The following is a 20,285-nucleotide window of genomic DNA, read 5'->3' as shown; positions in this document are numbered from 1 at the left end:
TAAGTCCTGTCGATCACAACTTATTATGTTATATTATAAAATAATGTGTGTGTGTATGTATATATGTATGTGTATGTGTATGTGTATATATATATATATATATATATATATATATATATATATATATATATATATATATATATATATACAGTGCTATGCATAAGTTTAGACACCCATGCTAAAGTTGACTAAAAAGAGGAATAAAAAATCATCTTTTGGAAATTGAACTTAATGCCTTAATTAAAAAAAATAGGAAAAATCCAACCTTTAAGGACACCAATTTTCTTTGTGAATGAATAATGTATCGTAAATAAATAAATGTTCTTCCTTAAAATACAGGGTGCATAAGTCTGGACACCCCTATGTTAAATTCCCATAGAGGCAGGCAGATTTTTATTTTTAAAGGCCAATTACTTCATGGATCCAGGATACTATGCATCCTGATAAAGATCCCTTGGCCTTGGAATTAAAATAGCCCCACATCATCACACACCCTTCACCATACCTAGAGATTGGCATGGTTTTATTTCAGTTAGCCTAATAGCCTAATAGATATTCATACAACAAAGTATTCTAGGGGTCATAAGTGTTTTGTGAAAATGACCATAAATGCTGGCAGTGGCTGGCAATTTTTTTATATGCTGGTGGGGAAATGCGCATATGTATTTTTTTTTTTTTTTTTGTGCTTTTGAGTTGTATGAATATGGAACTGTTGTTTGTAGATTGTGTGCCTGATATGAAATTTGTTGTTTAAACATAACATTGACAGTTTTAGAGGTTTTAGTCTTTCCCCATTCAAGTGCATATTATGAGGCGTATAACCAATATGGCTGCCGAGTGCACTAGAGTTGCTTTAAAAGGGATCTTGGCAAAATGAGTGTTTTGAAATCTGTTAAGAAGCTTTTTCTTTTCCTTTCTCGATTTTGTTCCATTTGTTGCTACAGAAAATTACACCCATTTTAAGGTGAGTCAATTGTCTGGATGAAAGATCTCTTGACATTTGAGTTTGGTGGCTGTTTTTCCATTATGTTATATGGATTGGTCCATTTCCCCCTCCTGTGTGTCATTTAGTGAAGGAGCCCATCTGCTTGGGATTTTTAGATTGCTATTTTGGACAGGTGTTGACATAAAGAATACACACAACCGAAAGTCACCCCGTTGAAAGATATACACTCTTACTCATGTGACATTTGTATTGCCAGTCTTTTACATATCTGTTTATATCTCTCTTTATTTCTGTGTCCGTCTCTATATCTTTTTCTCCACCTCCCTCCTTTCTTTCTTATGCATACAGAAATACACTCCCCCCCCCCCCCCAAGACCTCCCAGTCTATCTCAATTGGACCCCCACTATAGAAGATTGTTTTACAGAGTTCACTGGGTAGAGGTGCTTCATCTTGTGTCACTAGAGGGTGGTCCTATTTAGATAGGCCAGGTTGGGGGGGGATAAGGGTGACCTTTAGCCTTTACAGGGTCATCATCCATTAGGAAATGATGGGTGGATGTCAGTGGTCATCCTGCTATGACAATTTGTCTTCTAGAATCTTTTTTTTTCTGTCTGTCTAATCCACTCCTCCTAAAAACAAATATGTTATGCCCCTATTGCTTACCCTTTTACTCATTCAGATTGTAGCCCACACTTCTCTGTTGTCCCCCCTGTTCTCTTTTGTTCTTTACTCACTCTCTCTCTCTCTCTCTCTCTCTCTCTCTCTCTCTCTCTCTCTCTCTCTCTCTCTCTCTCTCTCTCTGTGCAGACAACTAATAAATTCCAAAGTGTCTGGCAACCTTTGGCATATTAGCATATAAAGGATAGTTTTCTCTCAGTTTTATCAGAAATTGTGCCAGTGCTTCTATAAAGACTTGTGACTCTGACTTGTGACTTGTGACCAGGTTTCAATGGGGAAATTGTATTACTGTATTATTTCAAATATAGAGTATTTACTCATCATGCTAATATTTGTTGTGTTAGTACCTGTAATGTATCGTCATTTTAACCCTGGATGTCTATTCCAAGGTGACGTGCCAAAACAATGAGTGCCAGCTTCTGCTTGATAGAGATGTCAGGAAAGCCTGGAAGAGCTCCTGTCTACCAGAGACAGTTGGCTTTTAATATAACAGAAATAAAAGGAATCTGATGTGTTGGGAACAACACTGTGTTTCATTGCGCTATTGCTGTCACCTCTTTAAAATGTCACGCACTCTGTACACAAAGCACCATCTGAAGGTCGGGACGGGTGAGGAGACCACTGTTGATAGCAGAGCACTTGGACAGAACAGGTGACCTGCTGACAAAGCTTTGTCAGACTGAGTAGACGGCACATGTGGCCTCAGCGCTGCGTGAAGCGACATTTCAAACTGCTCTTGAAGGTCCATCACTGGCACCTTGTTTCAGATTTTGAGTTGAGAAGGAGTGGACAGGTAACTTTCAACTAATCAGATTCTTTCGGATTAATGAGGACAGATTTAGCAGACACAGTGCTTGATGATTTCTGCATTTTGTCATTTTATTATTTTCAAAAAGCCTTTCTGTAGCTTAAACTGTAAGCATGGTGCTAGCAACCCTAAAATCATGGGTTCAGTTTCCAGGGAATGCATGCATTGAAAAAGCAATGTAGCTTGAATGCAGTGTAAGTTTCTTTGGGTAAATGTGTCCGTATGTGTACACTTTATATCACATGACAATTCTAGAATCATTAGATTTAAATTTGTCTTGAATATGTTTTTTTAAAAGGTTTTAAGCATATGAAACCAACTCGAATACAAAGATAACTTTGTTGAAACATTTCATAAAGTTGCACGTGTCATTTCTATCTTGCAATTGTTAAGAAATATACACTAAACAAAATTATAAACGCAACACTTTTGTTTTTGCCTCGAACTTTTGTTTTGGGTCTGAAAACCAGTCAGTATCTGGTGTGACCACCATTTGCCTCACACAGTGCAACACATCTCCTTCGCAGTTGATCAGGTTGTTGATTGTGGCCTGTGGAATGTTGGTCCACTCATCTTCAATGACTGTGCGAAGTTGCTGGATATTGGCAGGACCTGGAACACGCTGTCATATACGCCGATCCAGAGCATCCCAAACATGCTCAATGGGTGACATGTCCGGTGCTGGCCATGCAAGAACTGGGATGTTTTCAGCTTCCAGGAATTGTGTACAGATCCTTGCAACATGGGGCTGTGCATTACCATGCTGCAACATGAGGTTATGGTCATGGATGAATGGCACAACAATGGGCCTCAGGATCTCGTCACGGTATCTCTGTGCATTCAAAATGCCATCAATAAAATGCACCTGTGTTCGTTGTCCATAACATACGCCTGCCCGTACCATAACCCCAACGTTGGCATCAGCAAACCGCTCACACACACGACGCCATACACGCTGTCTGCCCTGTACAGTGAGAACCGGGATTCATCTGTGAAGAGAATACCTCTCCAAAGTGCCAGACGCCATCGAATGTGAGCATTTGCCCACTCAAGTCGGTTCCGACGACGAACTGCAGTCAGGTCGAGACCCCGATGAGGACGACGAGTATGCAGATGAGCTTCCCTGAGACGGTTTCTGACAGTTTGTGCAGAAAAATCTTTGGTTATGCAAACCGAAAAAAGTCTTAAGATCTTTGAGTTCAGCTCATGAAAAATGGGGGCAAAAACAAAAGTGTTGTGTTTTATAATTTTGGGTAATTGGTATAATTTGGTAACAAACAGGGCCCAGGTTACCAAATGACAAACTGCAGTTACCTGTAAACGTACACACATGTACAAAAGGTAGTGTATATCTATTTTTTACTCCAAGTTTGCTGGAATAAGAGAGTAGTCTGACGTTACTTCAGCTTAACACTCTCAAAGTACACTTAGTGTTGTCAGGGTGGTTGAGGACAATCTCTCCGGCACACACACACACACACACACACACACTACTTTTCCTTCGCTGTCACATTTTTCTTACTAAGCGTTCAAACACAATAAGCATGAGCACATGATGAGACAGGAAATGTCAGGGATTGAAAAATCACGCTCTTCCATCTCTTGCACTTCTTCTGTTTCCTCCTTCTATATATCTGATATGTAGCTGCAATCCTCCTGATGAGTTTGACCTCTAAAATAAGCTTCAGTAATCCATGAATCAAGACCTTCAAACTGTCTGAAACACATGACTCTTTGTTGTCACCTCGTTTATAAATCACAAAGCCTGTCACCAGATGACAAGAGGGTCTTTTAACTGACTTCACTGGAATATTATTTGACAGGCGCAAGAACCTTTGAAGTCAATGAATGAATTATTTATTAATGCATCTGATGTTTTACAAGTGTGCTATAGGTTAAAATTAAGGGTGGGGGAAAAGCGATAGGCAATGTTTTTTTTCTGCCCCTAACTTTGATTTATTAAATTTTTTTCTAAATTGTATTATCAGGTAAAAAACAGTGTTGATATTGTCATGCCAACAATTTTGAATTTTAGTTTTAGTTTTGAAAAAAAGCAGATTTGCAACAATTCACTGCAAGCATGTAAAAAGACACACGCTCAGTTATTTCCATTCGACCAAAATCCAAACTATGAACAAGCTAAAAAAAATAATTGTGCAAAACGATTAAGTAAAAGTAAAATTTCTTTACATTGAATAACCTTACAGAATTGTAATATCGTGACACATAATGTATAGATTTGTTAGCTTTGATTTTATGTGGCAGTATTATTATGGTTGTCATTCTTATGTGTCTCATGCTACTTCCCTTTTCACTCTAAGCCTCTTCCTTAAAGAATAAAAAATGAAACATCTTTATCAGTTTCAATTGGTGCGTGGATGACTGATGGGCCAGAGAGTATATCCTCTCATATCTGTACCCGGTGCCCTAAATCTATATCCCGTTCTCTTTTTCTCTTTCAGGTGTTTCTCTCTGGTGTGGTGCTGTTCCTGTGACTGTCTGAAGAGATTTAAGACCGAGAAATCCAGCAGCAGGTAACTCTACTCAGTTATTAAAGCTGTTTTATTTGGCCCCTTCTTAAAGAATTCGACAGCAGAAGAAATGGGGAATAAGTGAGTTGGCGTCAAAAAAGAACAGAGAAAATGGATGGTTGTCATATTTTATTTCCATGTAGCTTCTAATCAGATTGTAGCATCTTAAAGAGCGTTTCGAACGCCAACCAGGATATGAGCTTCATGTGGAGTCTGTTTCCCTCCTCCAAAATCCATCACTATAAATCATGTCACTCCTAGTCACACAGCACAGCTCTGTTAGCACACATGCAGAACGCTAAAATGGATACAAATCTTCCTGAAAATGAATTGAGTTGACTGTAGATGTAGATTTGGGTATGGACAGTTGGGACGTGCCCATGCCACAGTTAAAAGACCAATATATATAAAGTGAATATGGTTGTGGTTGAATTGAACATTTTTCAAAATGGAAATATTTTATATTTTATGTGATTTTGTGTGAGTTGCTTTGTTTACGCTTGAGCTTTATTTTAAGGTGTCCGTGTTAGTGTAATTATGCATTTAAGTACTGTGTAATAATAATTAACTACATGTACTTACTATGGGGTTAGGATTGGGGTATGGTTTAGGGTTAGTTGCATGTAATTGTGCATAATGTATAGCTATTACTACAGTAACTACATGTAAAGTGTTAAAAGCTTTTAACTTGTGTGTTTTCTGTTGCAATATTTTGCAAAGTGTCGGGCAGCAGTGCAGAGACATTATAAACAAAAAGAAAACAGGAGTGAGTAATCTAATCATCCTTATTGGTCCCACTTTATATTAAGTGGCTTTAAGTACTATGTACTTACATTGAAATTAATAATTTGATACAATGGATTTATTGTGTACATACATGTTTTACATTGTACTTATATTTTGAAAATACCTACATGTAATTACAGCTGTAATTAATTCATGTAATTACATTTGTAATTACACTGTTGACCCTTGCCTTACACCTTAACCCACCCTTAAACCCACCCATACCACCACACCTGTCCCTAACCTTACCTGTATCACACCTCAATAGCAGCACATGTGTTTTACAATACAACATGAACACAATTAAGTACATTGTACTTATTTTAAAAAGACAATAGTATTATTGTTCAGCTGAGGTCAGTACAGTGTTGATATTTCCGTTCAATAGCTGTATAAAGTTCACCAATGATGAAATGAGTTCAATTTAACTATAAAGCAGCTCTGGAGAAAATCGTGATGTCATCTTCCTGCTCAGTTCAGTTCTTATCGGATAGTGTCAGTGCAGCCAAATCAATAATATTGCTGAATATTAAGTAGTTTGTTGTTTAAATATTAATATTAAGTAGTTTGCAGTCTTTTTAGTTCAGGTTTTGTAGCCTCAAGATTTTGACTTGTATTCAAAATCATTGTATTTAAGAAATAAAATATACTTTCTTTCTTTTGTGGAACACAAAATATTTTTAATATATTTATCGAGTTTTTTCCTTCTGTACAATGAAAGTCAATGGTGTCCATGTTGTTTTGGTCCCCATTGACACAAACAGTTCTCATGTTCCACAGAAGAAATAAAGCCATTCTGGTTTGGAACAACATGAGGGTGAGTAAATTATGACACATTTTTGAGTGGACTGTTGCTTAAACTTTTTAAATGTGCTTTACTGTACTTTTATTTCTGTACAATGCAATTCACAAGGCGTTTAATTAGTTCTCGATAACAAAAAGCAAACCAGATTCACATCAAAAGGAGCATAAAGACCCAACAATGCCTTGTCAGCTCCTAAAAAAACATTGCAAATTATTTATTGTCTCTTTCGCTCATTAGCATGTAGTTTACATCCTTTATAAGACAAGAAAGCATGTGGTTTCTCCTCTCAGAGTGGTTCCCCTGCGGATCAGCGGAGGGAACTTGGCGAACGCGCATCACCCCAAACACTTCAATGTTATCTTCTCTACTTCCTCCTCGTTCCCACTGGGACTCTCGTCCTCGCTTTGAAGTTGCTGCACTTGAAAAAGACATCTCATGCATGCTGAGAGGAGTAATATAAAAAATGTTGAGAGGAGATTGGTTTTGGCTGCTCGAGTTTGAGGGATTCGTGGGTCAGACTCAAAAACTGCACGCAGCAGCAAAAGGATGTAATTGTTGTCGTTGCTCAAAATCAAGCGAGTGCCGTTACCAGAAAAAGTTCTAAGCGATGCCAAGAGAACCGCGCTCTGTCTGTGCAATGCAGCATGCTCTCTGTCTCTTCAGGCCCACTCAAAATATCAAGACCTCCCTCTTCATTTGCTTGTGAAAACATCGCTCAGTCTTGTCAGTGTGTGTCCTCTCATGCATACGGTCTGGCAAACAAGTGGATCTCTCTCCCTATAGCTCGACTGCATAAATGCTTTAACGTGCACCCGCTCTGCTCGGTTGCTGCTGGCTTCTTTAAATCAGGCTATTTTAGTTTTGATGTTCATTTGATGTTAATTGAAGCCAAGGGTAATGACAGCGCTGGCAGGCACACTTGTTCTACTTTGCGCCCAGAAAGAATCAAAAAGCAGGCTGCAGCTTTCTGCCATTTTCAGTATCTGACACAAGCGATCGTTCTTTCAGACACCAGGGATTTGGAATAATATGATGATCCTACGGGCTGTCGTAATGAAGGATTGTATGATAGAGGCTTGTTTTGGCACCTAACAGCTGGCTGACATAAATTTAGGAAGCCCGCTCGTGATGCATGTTCAGCGATTTGTAGGGATGTTGATTTGTAGGGATTGTTGAATTTATTGAAGTTGGGAACTGAATTTAGAGGTGACATGCTGTTTTAGAATGTTGTCATTGTGGTCGACATTCATTCGAGTTTGATATTTGATCAGGCCTCGATGATATTGAGTCATTCCAGTCTTCATTTTGCTAAGCAGACATCTTGTCTGCTTAGCAAAATGAAGACTGGAATGACTCAATATGCACTGTGTATAACAGTGGATAGTGTATTATTGTATATATGTGTAGGGTTACTTATTTTACTGTAAAAAGCTACTTTTGTTTCCTGAAATGCTAATGTGATTAATGTACAGTATGTGATTACAAATCACACTCAGAACATGAGCAGTTGTCTCATCCTGTGCCATCAATACACATTCACATTAAAGCAGAGTCCAAAATATTTTTTTGTGAAAACCTGCCAAATAGCAGATGACATTTTACTAGCCATAAATATACCATGAAACTGCATTTATATGGATATACTGATTTTGTGCTCAAGTAACATTTGTTATTATCGGTGTTAAAGGGATACTCCACTTTTTTTTGGTCGAAACGGTCTTACCGTTTTCGAATCCATTCAGCCGATCTCCGGGTCTCGCAGTACCACTTTTAGCATAGCTTAGCATAGATAATTGAATCGGACAGGACCATTAGCATCTCTCTCAAAAAAATGACCAAAGAGTTTCGATATTTTTCCTATTTAAAACTTGACTCTTCTGTAGTTACATCGTGTACTAAGACTGACGGAAAATGTAAAGTTGCGATTTTCTAGGCTGATATGGCTAGGAACTAGGGCCGTCAAAGTTAGCGCGTTAATAACGCGTTAACGCAAAATCATATTAACGGCACTAATTTTTTTTTAACGGGCGATTAACGCAGCGCATATTTTCTGTTTGACCCGTGGCCCAACCCCTAGTTGGAGAAATGGAGATACACCCCTTTAGCTATTTTTTTCCCTTCAACAAAGCGCCCAAACGTTATTTAGTTTCTGAGAATCTACCGGTACTGCTCTCCCAGCGCGCGCGCGCCTCTCTCTCTCTCTCTCCCTCTCTCTCTCTCTCTCTCTGCGTCTCGCACGGAGGAGCAGCGCTTTAATTCAGTTAAACACAGATATTATGTTGCTTCTCTAATTTTACATGCAAGTATAGCCGAAATTATGTGTATTTGATTTCATCAGACGACGGCTCGATTATCAGGATTTTTGTGCAAATTAACTTAACATCTTGGAAGGGAGAGCTGGTTATGTCTTAATGGGTCGCGTTTCAGTCACCATTTCAAATTCATTCCGTTGTCTGACAACAGAAACCGTAAAATATACCAATGAAAACAGTTTTATTGAGAATTTAGCTTCATCAAAATGGGCACAGAGAGAGACAAACTAATGTAATAATAAATAATAAATGTACATTTAGCATTTTCAGAAGAGCTGCCCTGTCATGCAAAAATAAATGTTTGTGTTAGTAAATTGCTCAGTGCAAAGAAAGAGAAGTAATGGGAACCTGGCATTTCTTTGTTCTTTCTACATGTGTCTAATAGACATGAACAAGTTCTTTGAAAAACATCTATGACCTATGAAACATCTCGTCTCGTCTTCATGCTCTATATTGACTATGGTTTCAATAATAAACATACATTTGCATAAAGCATCCATATTTATCCATGCCCATGTTGATTTAGAGTATTACAAACTTGAAAAGTATTAATTTAAGGTACATTTAGAACAAATAAAAAAAAGTGTGATTAAATGCGATTAATCGCGAGTTAACTCATGCAATCATGCGATTAATCGCGATTAAAAAAAATTATCGATTGACAGCCCTACTAGGAACTATACTCTCATTCCTGCGTAATAATCAAGAAACTTTGCTGCCATACCATGGGTGCAGCAGGCGTAATGATATGACGCAGCGCCTGAAAATAGGTCTAATAGGTTAGACAAACTTAGTTCCGGTCACGTTGGAAGTTACTGAGCTGGGGACTATTTTCAGGCGCTGCGTCATATCATTACGCCTGCTGCACCCATGGTACGACAGCAAAGTTTATTGATTATTACGCAGGAATGAGAGTATAGTTCCTAGCCATATCAGCCTAGAAAATCGCAACTTTTCATTTTCCGTCGGTCTTAGTACACGATGTAACTACAGAAGAGTCAAGTTTTAAATAGGAAAAATATCGAAACTCTTTGGTCATTTTTTTGAGAGAGATGCTAATAGTCCTGTCCGATTCAATGATCTATGCTAAGCTATGCTAAAAGTGGTACAGCCAGACCCGGAGTTCGGCTGAATGGATTAGAAAACGGTAAGACTCAACTGTTTAACTCTGGGGGAGTTGTAAAATGAGCCTATTTCCAAAAAAAGTGGAGTATCCCTTTAAAAACAGTTGTGCCGCTTCATAATTTTGTGGAAACTGATATAGTTTTTCAGGATTCTTTAATGGATAGGAAGTTCAAAAGCATAGCATTTATTTGTAGAAATATTTTATTATAATTGTCTTTACTGTAAATTTGAATCAAAGGAATGCATCCTTTAATTAATGCTGAATAAAAGTATTTATTTCCTTCAAAAATCTTTTTGACTCTAAACTTTTGAAGAGTTATTAAGCTCTTTCTGTGCACGTAAATAAAAAAATCTATTTAATTAATAAAATGTATGTTTTATAAACCTGTCAATGGTGAAAATTACTGGTCATAAATATATATTTTTAAATGTATATATTATAAATATTATAAATTCACAGTTTCATAAAGAAAATGGCCAGTAAATCTGGTGCTTTGTGCTATTTATACCATGCATTATTTTGCAAAGAAAATGAACAGACCAAATGGCAAGCCAGAGCTCAGTTGGTCAGTATTTACTTTGACAATGTGTTACTTTTGGACACTGTCTTTAATGTACACGAAATATTTTTTCTCTCAAATTCTTTTAGTTTTAGTGTTTCTTGTCCAAATATCTTCTAAGGCGTGAAAGGGTTAAGAGTTGCAGACTTGGTTTATGGGGCGGCATGCTGTTTGTGCCAAAGCTATCGGAGGGGGTTTGGTTATTGCCGGTAATAGCATCATTAGGAGGAGAAGCGTTCCAAACCATATTAAAGCCTTATAGCTGTATCAGTCATGTGAAATGATATGCCTTTGTTACTCCAGACTCAGCCCACCGTTTCATCTACCTAACCCAGAGATATGGCTTTCATTGCTATCGGGCCCCGCTGCTGTGATAGATGATGCTGTTTCATGTGCCAACGGAGGCGTATGTCTCTGCTTTTTCGCTTGTTTTTAATTAGCTTTCCAATGCTAATAAGCATGATTGTATTGAGTCTGTCCTCGCTTTAAGATCATTTCCCCAGTCTCATCTCAAAAATGTGCAGATAAAAAGTAGAATTTTCACTCTACACTTCAGTGCGATGATATATCACTCACGGTAAGATCTGTTTCCTGTGTAATTTTGAGATAAGGTGAAACAGTTCGACCCTCCGTGCTGAAACACTGTACCTCGGCCTTAAAGCCGGTGCCTTTTAGTGCGGTTTCGGTGAGATGGTGCGAGAAGATATTCCCCCGTCTCTCTCTCTCTCTCTCTCTCTCTCTCTCTCTGGGGTGGAAGGAGTTGAAGGGAGGAGGGAGGTTAGGTATGCATGAGGGGGAAAGAGTTCCTCTCTCCTGAGTTAGGGTCATGTGAGCTGCTTGACGGATAAGCCTCGGTGAGGCGGGCAGAAAGCGCTAGAGGCGCAGTGCTGATTAAAACTCAGACTGCTATCTATCATCTGCCCCCCCTCTCCTCTGCCCCGGCCTCTTCCACCCTCCTCCAGCGCCGTCTTCCGCGTATTATTCTCTGGTGTGGGCGCCACGTAACAGATGGGTTTCCCAGAATCCAATATCGTTCGGTGGGGTAAAAGCCATTTGCATGTGCCCATCACCCTCCTACAGAAGACACCCTTATTCCTTACAGTGTGAGTAGACCTTTGTGTCATGTGTATATCTCTCTCTCTCTCTCTCTTTCTTTCTCTTTCTTTTCTATCGCTCTCTCTTTCTCTGACCAGTGTCCTCATTTCTCTCAGCCAGTCATACCTCTTATCTTTCTTAGCTGAGGTTCTTGTCCTTCTTTTCTCTCTCTCTCTCTCTTTCATTTTTTTGTGATTCAGTATTTTAAAAAGTGTTTTTTGGCATGATAAACAAAGAAATAATAAACATTGCAAAAAGGCATAGTACAACCAAAGATTAAAATTCTGCTGTCATTTACTAATCCTCATGTCGTTCCACACCTGTATGACTTTGTTCCCCCATAGACCATAAAAGGAGATATTCAGATATTGATAGTGAATGGTAACCAGGGGCTGTCAAGCTTCAAAAATTATAAGAAAGCAGCATAAAAGTAGTCCATATGACTTATTCGCTGTTCCACATCTTCTACACGTATATTAAGCAGCAACTGTTTTCAACACTGATCATCATAATTATAAATGTTTCTTGAGCACCAAATAATCATATTAGAATGATTTCTGAAAGATCATGTGACACTGAAGACTGGAGTAACGATAATGAAAATTCAGCTTTGCATCACAGGAATAATTTACATTTTAGAATATTAAAATAAAAAAAACCTGTTATTTTAAATTGTAATAATATTTCACAATATTACAGTTTTACAGCATTTCTGAGCCAATAAATGCAGCCTTAGTGAGCATAAGAGCCTTCTTTTTTTTTAAAACATAAAAAATCTTATCGACCCCAAACTTTTGAGTGGTAGTGTACACAAATGTGAACTTAATTTTATTAAACTTGGTGTCTTCATTATTAAACTTTCAAATGACTTCAGAATTGCTTTTGTCATCATTTTATCACCAATTGCTAAGTTATATCCACCTATTGTATGGGGACTTTGGAATATTGCATAAAAAACTTAGAGATGCGCATAAATTAATTAAAAAAATACACATAAAAAAGAATGTGCTGATTGCACTCAATTGAGGGAGATACATTTTTTTATTGAATAAGAAGACATGCTAATAAACTACTATGGAAACACATTTATTAAATAAATTCCTCGATGCGCATCAAAAAAGTCATGTGACTTTGCGATGGGACGGCATAACTGGACTAACCAGTGGATCGATCTCGTTGCACAGCATCTGAAATGGAGTTTTGGTCATTCTGAAGTTCTGAAATATCTGAGCAAAGTCTGTCGTCAAAGTGGTTCAGTATAATTACCTCCCAGAACTGTATTAAATGACAGTGTTCCCGAACAGCAGGCGGATGCCTCCGTACACAAAGATAACATGACTGCATTTATTGTGTTTCGTCTGCACGCTCTGAGCTGAGGCGCAAGTCATTTATGATGTATACGAAAACACCCCAATGACATATACAGCAGCAACTTAGATTTTTCTTAACAATATTTGGCGGCAGTTTATCAAGAAGTGACCATTTTCTCTTCGTCTTCTTTGGTGGATGGAAATTTTTATGTGATTTTTCAATTCTCTCTCTCTCTCTCTCTCTCTGTCTCTCTCTCTCTCTCTCTCTCTCTCTCATTTTCACCAGTATCCTGGCGTCCTGATATTGAAGCCCCTCAGTAATAGGGTTATGTGTGCCATGGTTGACTTTGTAAGGAAGAGGAGAAAAAAAGCAAAAGAGAGAAGTCAACACCATGTTCTTGATGGGCACTAATGGAAAGACCTTTAAAAAGATCACCTGGTAACAAGAGGACACCCTTGGGTTTCTGGGAAACAGTTTAGGTGGGAGATCACAGAAAATAATAGGCCTATGAGACCAACTAAAGATTTTTATATAGCTTTTGGTTACCATGGAAACATATACATGTGTAGAGGCATGTATATAGTATTTTCTCTCTTATTCCTTTAATTCAACACTCATAATTAGATTCTAAAATGAAATTATTTTAGGAAGGTGACGATTTGTGTTCCAGTCACCAAAATTAGTCACTAATTTTAGTATTAGTCATATCAGTTCAATGATTGTGTCTTCATTAAAGCATATGGATGTGTATTGATATCTTTATTAATTCTACAATTATGTACCATAACAACTGGTACTTAGGAATTTTGGATACATTCTTTCTTATATTGATGGATGCTATTAATCTTACTGACCACCTACAGACACTCACCATCCAGTCAGAAACCTTTTCTCAAATAGGTGTGTGTGTGCTTTGCTTCAGCTATGATAAAAAGACATGCACTCTTGCATTGCATGTTCGTGCATTTTGGGGGCAGAGCAATGAAGGGAGGGGTGTTTTTGTTTTGGTTAAACACGATTACTTCACCTTTAACCATTAATTTAAACATTAATTTAGCAATTTTATCAGCTATAACATGAAAATAATTATCTGCATATTTGTCAGCATTTCAATATCGGTGCATTCCAAGTTGATATCATGGTAGTGGACAGAAAACATGGTAACAAACATGTTTTTGTAAGGATAGGCCTGCTCCTAACATGCAGGCTGCAAATGCATTGAGTGAATAGTGATCACATGTGTATCTATAGATCAAGCCTTTCTTCCCGTCTAATTGAAACGCTCCCTTGGCACGCTCTATATGCATGGCGTACACATGCATTTAGCTCTCTCTCCCTCATAAAGGTGATAGTCCTCGTTTAGTGAGTAGATTTATTACCTCTGCTCATCTCATACCTATAGTAATGACCTTTGAAACTACCTCCCCTCTCTCACTCTCGAACCCTCCCTCTCTCCCACTTGTCTCCTTTACCACATGTCTGCCGTCTCAATTCATTTCCCTTCATTTCATTTGGCTGTCTTAATGGACGAGGGGAAGGGGAAATAGAGCCCATTACTGGGCTATGGACTTTCATCATCTCTCTCGTTCTCTGTCTTTCCCCCCCTTCTCCCCCACCTCCCTCTCTCTCTCTCTCTCTCTCTCATGGCTCTCTAATGGCTAATGCTAATGAACAGAGACATCTTTAACAAAAAGACATTGAAGCAAAAAACAACCTTTTATTTCAGAGAGGAAATTGTGTTTTTCTCTCTCTCTCTCTGTGTGTGTTCAGCAAGTACTTTATCTGACAGTGGCGCTTGTAGACACGGCCATGCCAAGTACAAAGTATTGACCTCTGGCCTTGAACAAATGCTAATCAATGAGTCCAGCAGTCCAAGTCCAGGAAGTCCTTGGGGACGGCATTCAAAACCCCCTCCGTTTGTGGTCTAGACAGCAGCCAGATCCTTTAACTCTAAACTTCCATTGGCTGATTCATTACATTTACATTTATGCATTTGGCAGACGCTTTTATCCAAAGCGACTTACATTGCATTTCAAGGTACACATTTTTACCAGTTCTTGCTTTCCCTGAGAATCGAACCCATGACCTTGGCGTTGCAAGCCAACGCTCTACTGTTTGAGCTACAGGAAAGCTAATTCAATCAATCCACTTACTCCATAAAATGTGTCAGGAAGATTGCCAGTTCCCTTAATTTTGTTTCTCTCTACTTGCCTTGCAATATGTTTACACACCCTGTTCTTTCTTTTGAAAGGTTGCCAGATACTCTAACTCTTACTCCCCTTTAATGTGTGGTCTCTTTCCAAGGACTGTTGGCCTAACGTTTCTTGCAGCACACTTAAGTGTCCCCAGAGGAGTTTTCTCCTGGAAAGAGTGTCACTTTCCTCTAATATTCCTCCCCTCACATATAGTTTTGTGTCCGACTGTATAGTTTGGCTGCATACATGTATTGAGGGAGTTTTTATATCTATATGTGTGTGCGGAGTAAATGACGGTCAGATTAGGGAGTGTTTTATAAGGGCGGTTTCTTCCCAAGTGGTTTTGGTCTGTTTGTAGCAAGAAAGCAGTCGGCCCAGACGTCATATATCATTGTGTGTGTGTTTTTTTTGTTTTTTTTGGGATGAGTGATACTTTGAGACCCTAGAAAGATAAGTGGTGTTTGTAGCAATGTAACCTTTAAAGACGTCGTAGTGGTACTAAAGCATGCTCAACAAAATAGTTATTTTAGAGATGTACTGATATTAAAATTCTGTCTGATATTTATTTTCAAGTTATGGCTGAAAACTGATAAATACTTATTAAAATGTTGTCTTGGGGAAAAAAACAACAACCTTAAATCAGTCATTTTAAATGTTACATCACAGTGTACAATAAATACTGTTGGCAGTCTGTACCACTGTTGCTGAATGTTGCTTTCACTAACTCTGACATTTAAGTCATTCATTACTGCAAATATGTGAGACATGGACTAATGCCACAGGCAACTTCGGAAAGTGAAAAGGAAACTCTGAAGTTTGTGTGTGTCTGTGTTTGTGCATGCATATGTGTGTGTGTGTAAGCTCCTAAAGTAGGTCCACATGTCTCTCTCAGTTATGTTGAAATAGCAAAGGTCAAGGTTCCTGAATCTTGGGCCACAAACCTTGACCTTTTGTTATTGCACATTTCCCTCAGTCTGCCAGATCATCTGTTCTCTCACACACAGACTCAGGCTTTGTTTTCTCATCATCGCCTCAAGATATGCCATTTCTTTGCCCTGTTGTCATTCAAAAATAGTCAACCAATAGTCAAGAGACAACCAAACACCATGTTTTGAAACACATACGTGTACACAAATGTGTATATTTCAGCAGATATACAGCCTAAATATGTACACACACACACACACACACACACACAATTGCATGAGATTCATGTGGTGCTGGTTAAGGTAAGTACTAAAACATTTATAAGATGAGATTGTGAAGGCACATTGCTGAAGAGCATGCATGATGAATGAATGATGTCAAAGATTGATAATTTATGACTGAGGTCTAGATTTCTAATGATACATCATCTTCCATACAAATATACATGGTTTATTGACATTGCATGCCTTTTGTTCATCAGATCGAAAGTACATGTATGAGCAAACTGACCTTAAATAGATTTTAGATGGTAACATTTTAAAGACATATTTATAAAACTGTTAAAAATGAAAAAGAAAAAAAATCCATTCCATATGATTTTAACAACATTGCAAATGTTGAAGTAATAAAGGAATCCTGTGTGTGTGTGTGTGTGTGTGTGTGTGTGTGTGTGTGTGTGTGTGTGTGTGTGTGTGTGTGTGTGTAAATAGAGGGCATTTCTGATGGTTTGGTATGAAACATGAGTTTCTCACTCTGAGTGTGTGCATGTCAGTGTTTTTGCTGAGCTGTGCATCACCTTCAAGTCTTGCGTCTATGACTTGCATGGGAACTAGTGTGCCTTCACCCACACTTTCATTGTCAGATTATTAGTGTGTATGTGTGTCCCTTATTCACTATAGTGAACATAAGCACCTCTGATTATGCCTGACACCTCAGCTGGCGAGTGTTTTTATTCTAACTGTGTGTTATGCACTGCTCGTGTTTATATCAACGTGTAATGGGTATGTAAATGTAGTTTCATGAAGATCCAGCAAAATCTCTTAGGAAGCACATTTTTCTTACATGTGCTGATTGAAGTTTGAACAGGACATAATGACATGTACACTACCGTTCAAAAGTTAACTGTCAGTAATTGTTTTTTTGTGTGTGTGTTTTTGAAAGAAGTCTTAAAAATGTTATTACAATTTAGAATCAAATTTATTTATTTATTCCTGTGATGTCAAAGCTGTATTTTCAGCATCATTACTCCAGTCTTCAGTCACATGATCCTTCAGAAATCATTATAATATGATGATTTGCTGCTCAGGAAACTTTTCTTATTGTTATTATTGAAAACAGTTGTGCTGCTTAATATTTTTGTGGAGACTGAGATACATTTCTTTTATGATACTTTTATGAATAGAAAGAATGGATATAGATAGAACAGCATTTAAACATAAATCTTTTGTAACATAATGTCTTTACTGTCATTTTTGATCAATTTAATGTGTTCTAGCTGAACAAAATATGAATTACTTTATTATAAATCCAATAGACTTTAACAAGCCTAAACCATGATTGCTAATTGCTTTGGCATTAGAGAGAGGGACATTCTCATTCTTTAAAGCATTTGATTGTACCAAACTTTTTAGTGGATGAGTCATCAATATTTTTGGTCCATTTTTTACGGAAGAAAAAGACTGAACATTTCAAAGGTATTTGCATTACATTTTAAATGTTTTATCTGCTAAAGATGAATTTTTTCAACTCTTAGGAGAACACTAGCATATAGATTAGCCTCAAATCTAACAGTCGTGTAAAAGCTTTATTTACTTGATATTGTTTCTTGTCATAAATCTAATAACATCTAGTGAGTTTATGCTTAAAACTGTTCCACCGTCTCACTGAAACGTTTTACATAAATGTATAGCTACTCTTTTTCCTTCTTGGTGTCTTCATTTGTGTCTATCTGTCTTTCACACAAATATGAGTCCTCAAATCTCTCTTTATCACCCGTTCTCACACACTCTCTGGCATTGAATTAGTTTGAATTAGTGAGTTCATTGCTATGTAAAGGGGACCAGTGGGGTTTAACCTACTTAGTACGCCGTTTAATAATGTATGAGTGAGATTTGAGAGCCGCGTGCAGCACAATAAGGTATCTTCACTCTCTCTTTCTCGGCTTTGATCTCTCCCTCTTGCTGCCTTCTTTTTATACTTTTTCTCTCAGTTTCTCATTCCGCCTTCGAGCGGTACATCCATGATGCTCTGCATGCCTTCAGGGAGATTCATAATCCATATTCCATATGGGAGAATGTTTGAAGTAGATTTACTTGTGCAATATTTCGTATCTGTTGTGTAGTCCTGAGAATAGATGGGTAGAGTCGAGCAGAAAGACGCCAGATATGGTCATACAAATGGACCTGAGAGTTGCGGATAAATAGACGCTAGGATGGGGATGAAGCACGACTGGCTTGTAGACAGACAGACTGATTACAGATAGACACTATCTGTTTTTTTTGTTTGTTTGTTTTTTTGCTCATCACTGGTTCTTCAAACAGTGTTTTTCCTCCTCCTTACAGTTTGCGCTCTCGCATTTTCAGGTTATGCCCAGATAGATAGTGTTAATGAGGGTTTCTGACAGACGGTCTGTGTGAAGATCCTGCTCCGTGTTCCTGAGGGAACTCTACAGTTAACAAGCTCACTGGGGAAGACCTTGGCAGCATTTTCCCACGCTGTCAAGCTGGGTTCAGTGCTCAAGAACAGGCCCTGAGTGTAAATTTGCAGTCTTTCTTTCTCTAATTTCTCAGTTTATTTACATTCTTTCTGAGGTATGATGTCAAACTGGATGTATTGTAATGTTCCAGATGTCTGTCAGTTAGACCGTAAGAATGGAGAACACATTCCTATGGTTATTAAGCCAGAGTTCAGCAGTCATTGTATCTAATCTATGTGTGGTCTGTAGTGATTAACACTGTTTAATATGGGTTATAGGTTTTTCAATGGCTAGTACTGATAATGATATCTACAGAGCAGGGTGACAATTTGACTAGGCAGACTTTTTGCGTTTTCTCTGGATATTTGTGGAAATTCTGATTTAAATATAGAACAGAGCTGAGAATACTACACTGTTATTGGTACTTCTTACTAAGAACATCAATTAGATTTTAAATATTATTATGAACATGGGGTTTTACTGATGCTAACTCAGACAAGCTTTACAGACCAACCCAGAGGAATGAACTGGAGATTGCCATGTGATTTTCTGTAAAATATGCTCATGATTTACTAAAAATGATTGGATAAAATTCTTATGTGGCCTGGATTTAATTATGACCTTAAAGCATTTTTGTGTAGAGAATTCAAATAAAAAAAGAGGTAAACACTTCTCACAGTCAACTGAAAAGTCAAAAGCCTCATTTTCAGGTTATGCCCAGATAGACGGTGACGTTATGCAAATGTGTATTACGTGTTCAGTCTATAGGCGCTTAGTTTTTCTTTACAGAGTGACTTCGCTAACTATTGGCCTGGCAACATAATACAGCGTTTTTAATCGTTGTCAAAGATCCGTGTGAACAGGGATCGTTTTGACAATATGTCGTCTGTATGCGAAAAATGCGAAGGAAGAACTTTTCCGTTTTTAGTACATTGTTGTCGTATAAATGTACCCTAAGTCAACATAACTGTTTCTAATGATTCTACAACACGTTCAGTATGGTACTCTTTAGTTACTATTGACACTAAAATGGCTTGAATTAGTATTTCTATCATGACAGCTCTCGGAGTAGTTTAGCATGGTATGACAATGTTAATGTATTTGGTCTTGGCGGAATAGATCTGCTACTCTTCTGTTGCTGTTTATTATTGCGGCCGCTGCTACAGAGCAAGTACAAAGACTTGCTTCTGTCAGTACATTCACAGACAAGCTGCTGTGAGCATGTTATACATACTGCTACCACACAAATTATGTACATGCAATTACCCTTAGCAGATCTATGCAGGTGGAGCTGGGAGAGATGTCATTTAGCAAGACTTACAGCAAACACAAAACCAAATTATTTAAAGGGGTGGTTGATTATGATTTCACTTTTTTAACTTTAGTTAGTGTTTAATGTTGCTGTTTGAGCATAAACAACATCTGCAAAGTTACAACGCTCAAAGTTCAAAGCAAAGGGAGATATTTGCTTTTAAAGAAATCACTTTTTAAGGACTCCAACAAACGGCTG

At 37.9% G+C, this 20,285-nt stretch overlaps 1 protein-coding gene across 3 annotated transcripts in view; it reads left to right on the top strand.

Annotated features, from left to right (window-relative positions):
• Positions 1-20,285, top strand: part of rarab (retinoic acid receptor, alpha b) — a 129,720-nt gene that overhangs the window by 33,893 nt on the left and 75,542 nt on the right. For all 3 annotated transcript variants that reach the window (XM_084135663.1, XM_084135662.1, XM_084135664.1), the window contains exon 2: positions 4,896-4,967. The gene's annotated coding sequence lies outside the window, so the exon portion shown is untranslated. The remainder of the gene's footprint in view (positions 1-4,895; positions 4,968-20,285) is intronic.

Source organism: Abramis brama (genome assembly GCF_963993115.1).
Source record: "Abramis brama genome assembly, chromosome: 1".
In the NCBI taxonomy this organism is placed as follows: domain Eukaryota; kingdom Metazoa; phylum Chordata; class Actinopteri; order Cypriniformes; family Leuciscidae; genus Abramis; species Abramis brama.
Note: the sequence above shows the minus strand (reverse complement) of the source record. Positions and strands in the feature narration are given on the sequence as shown.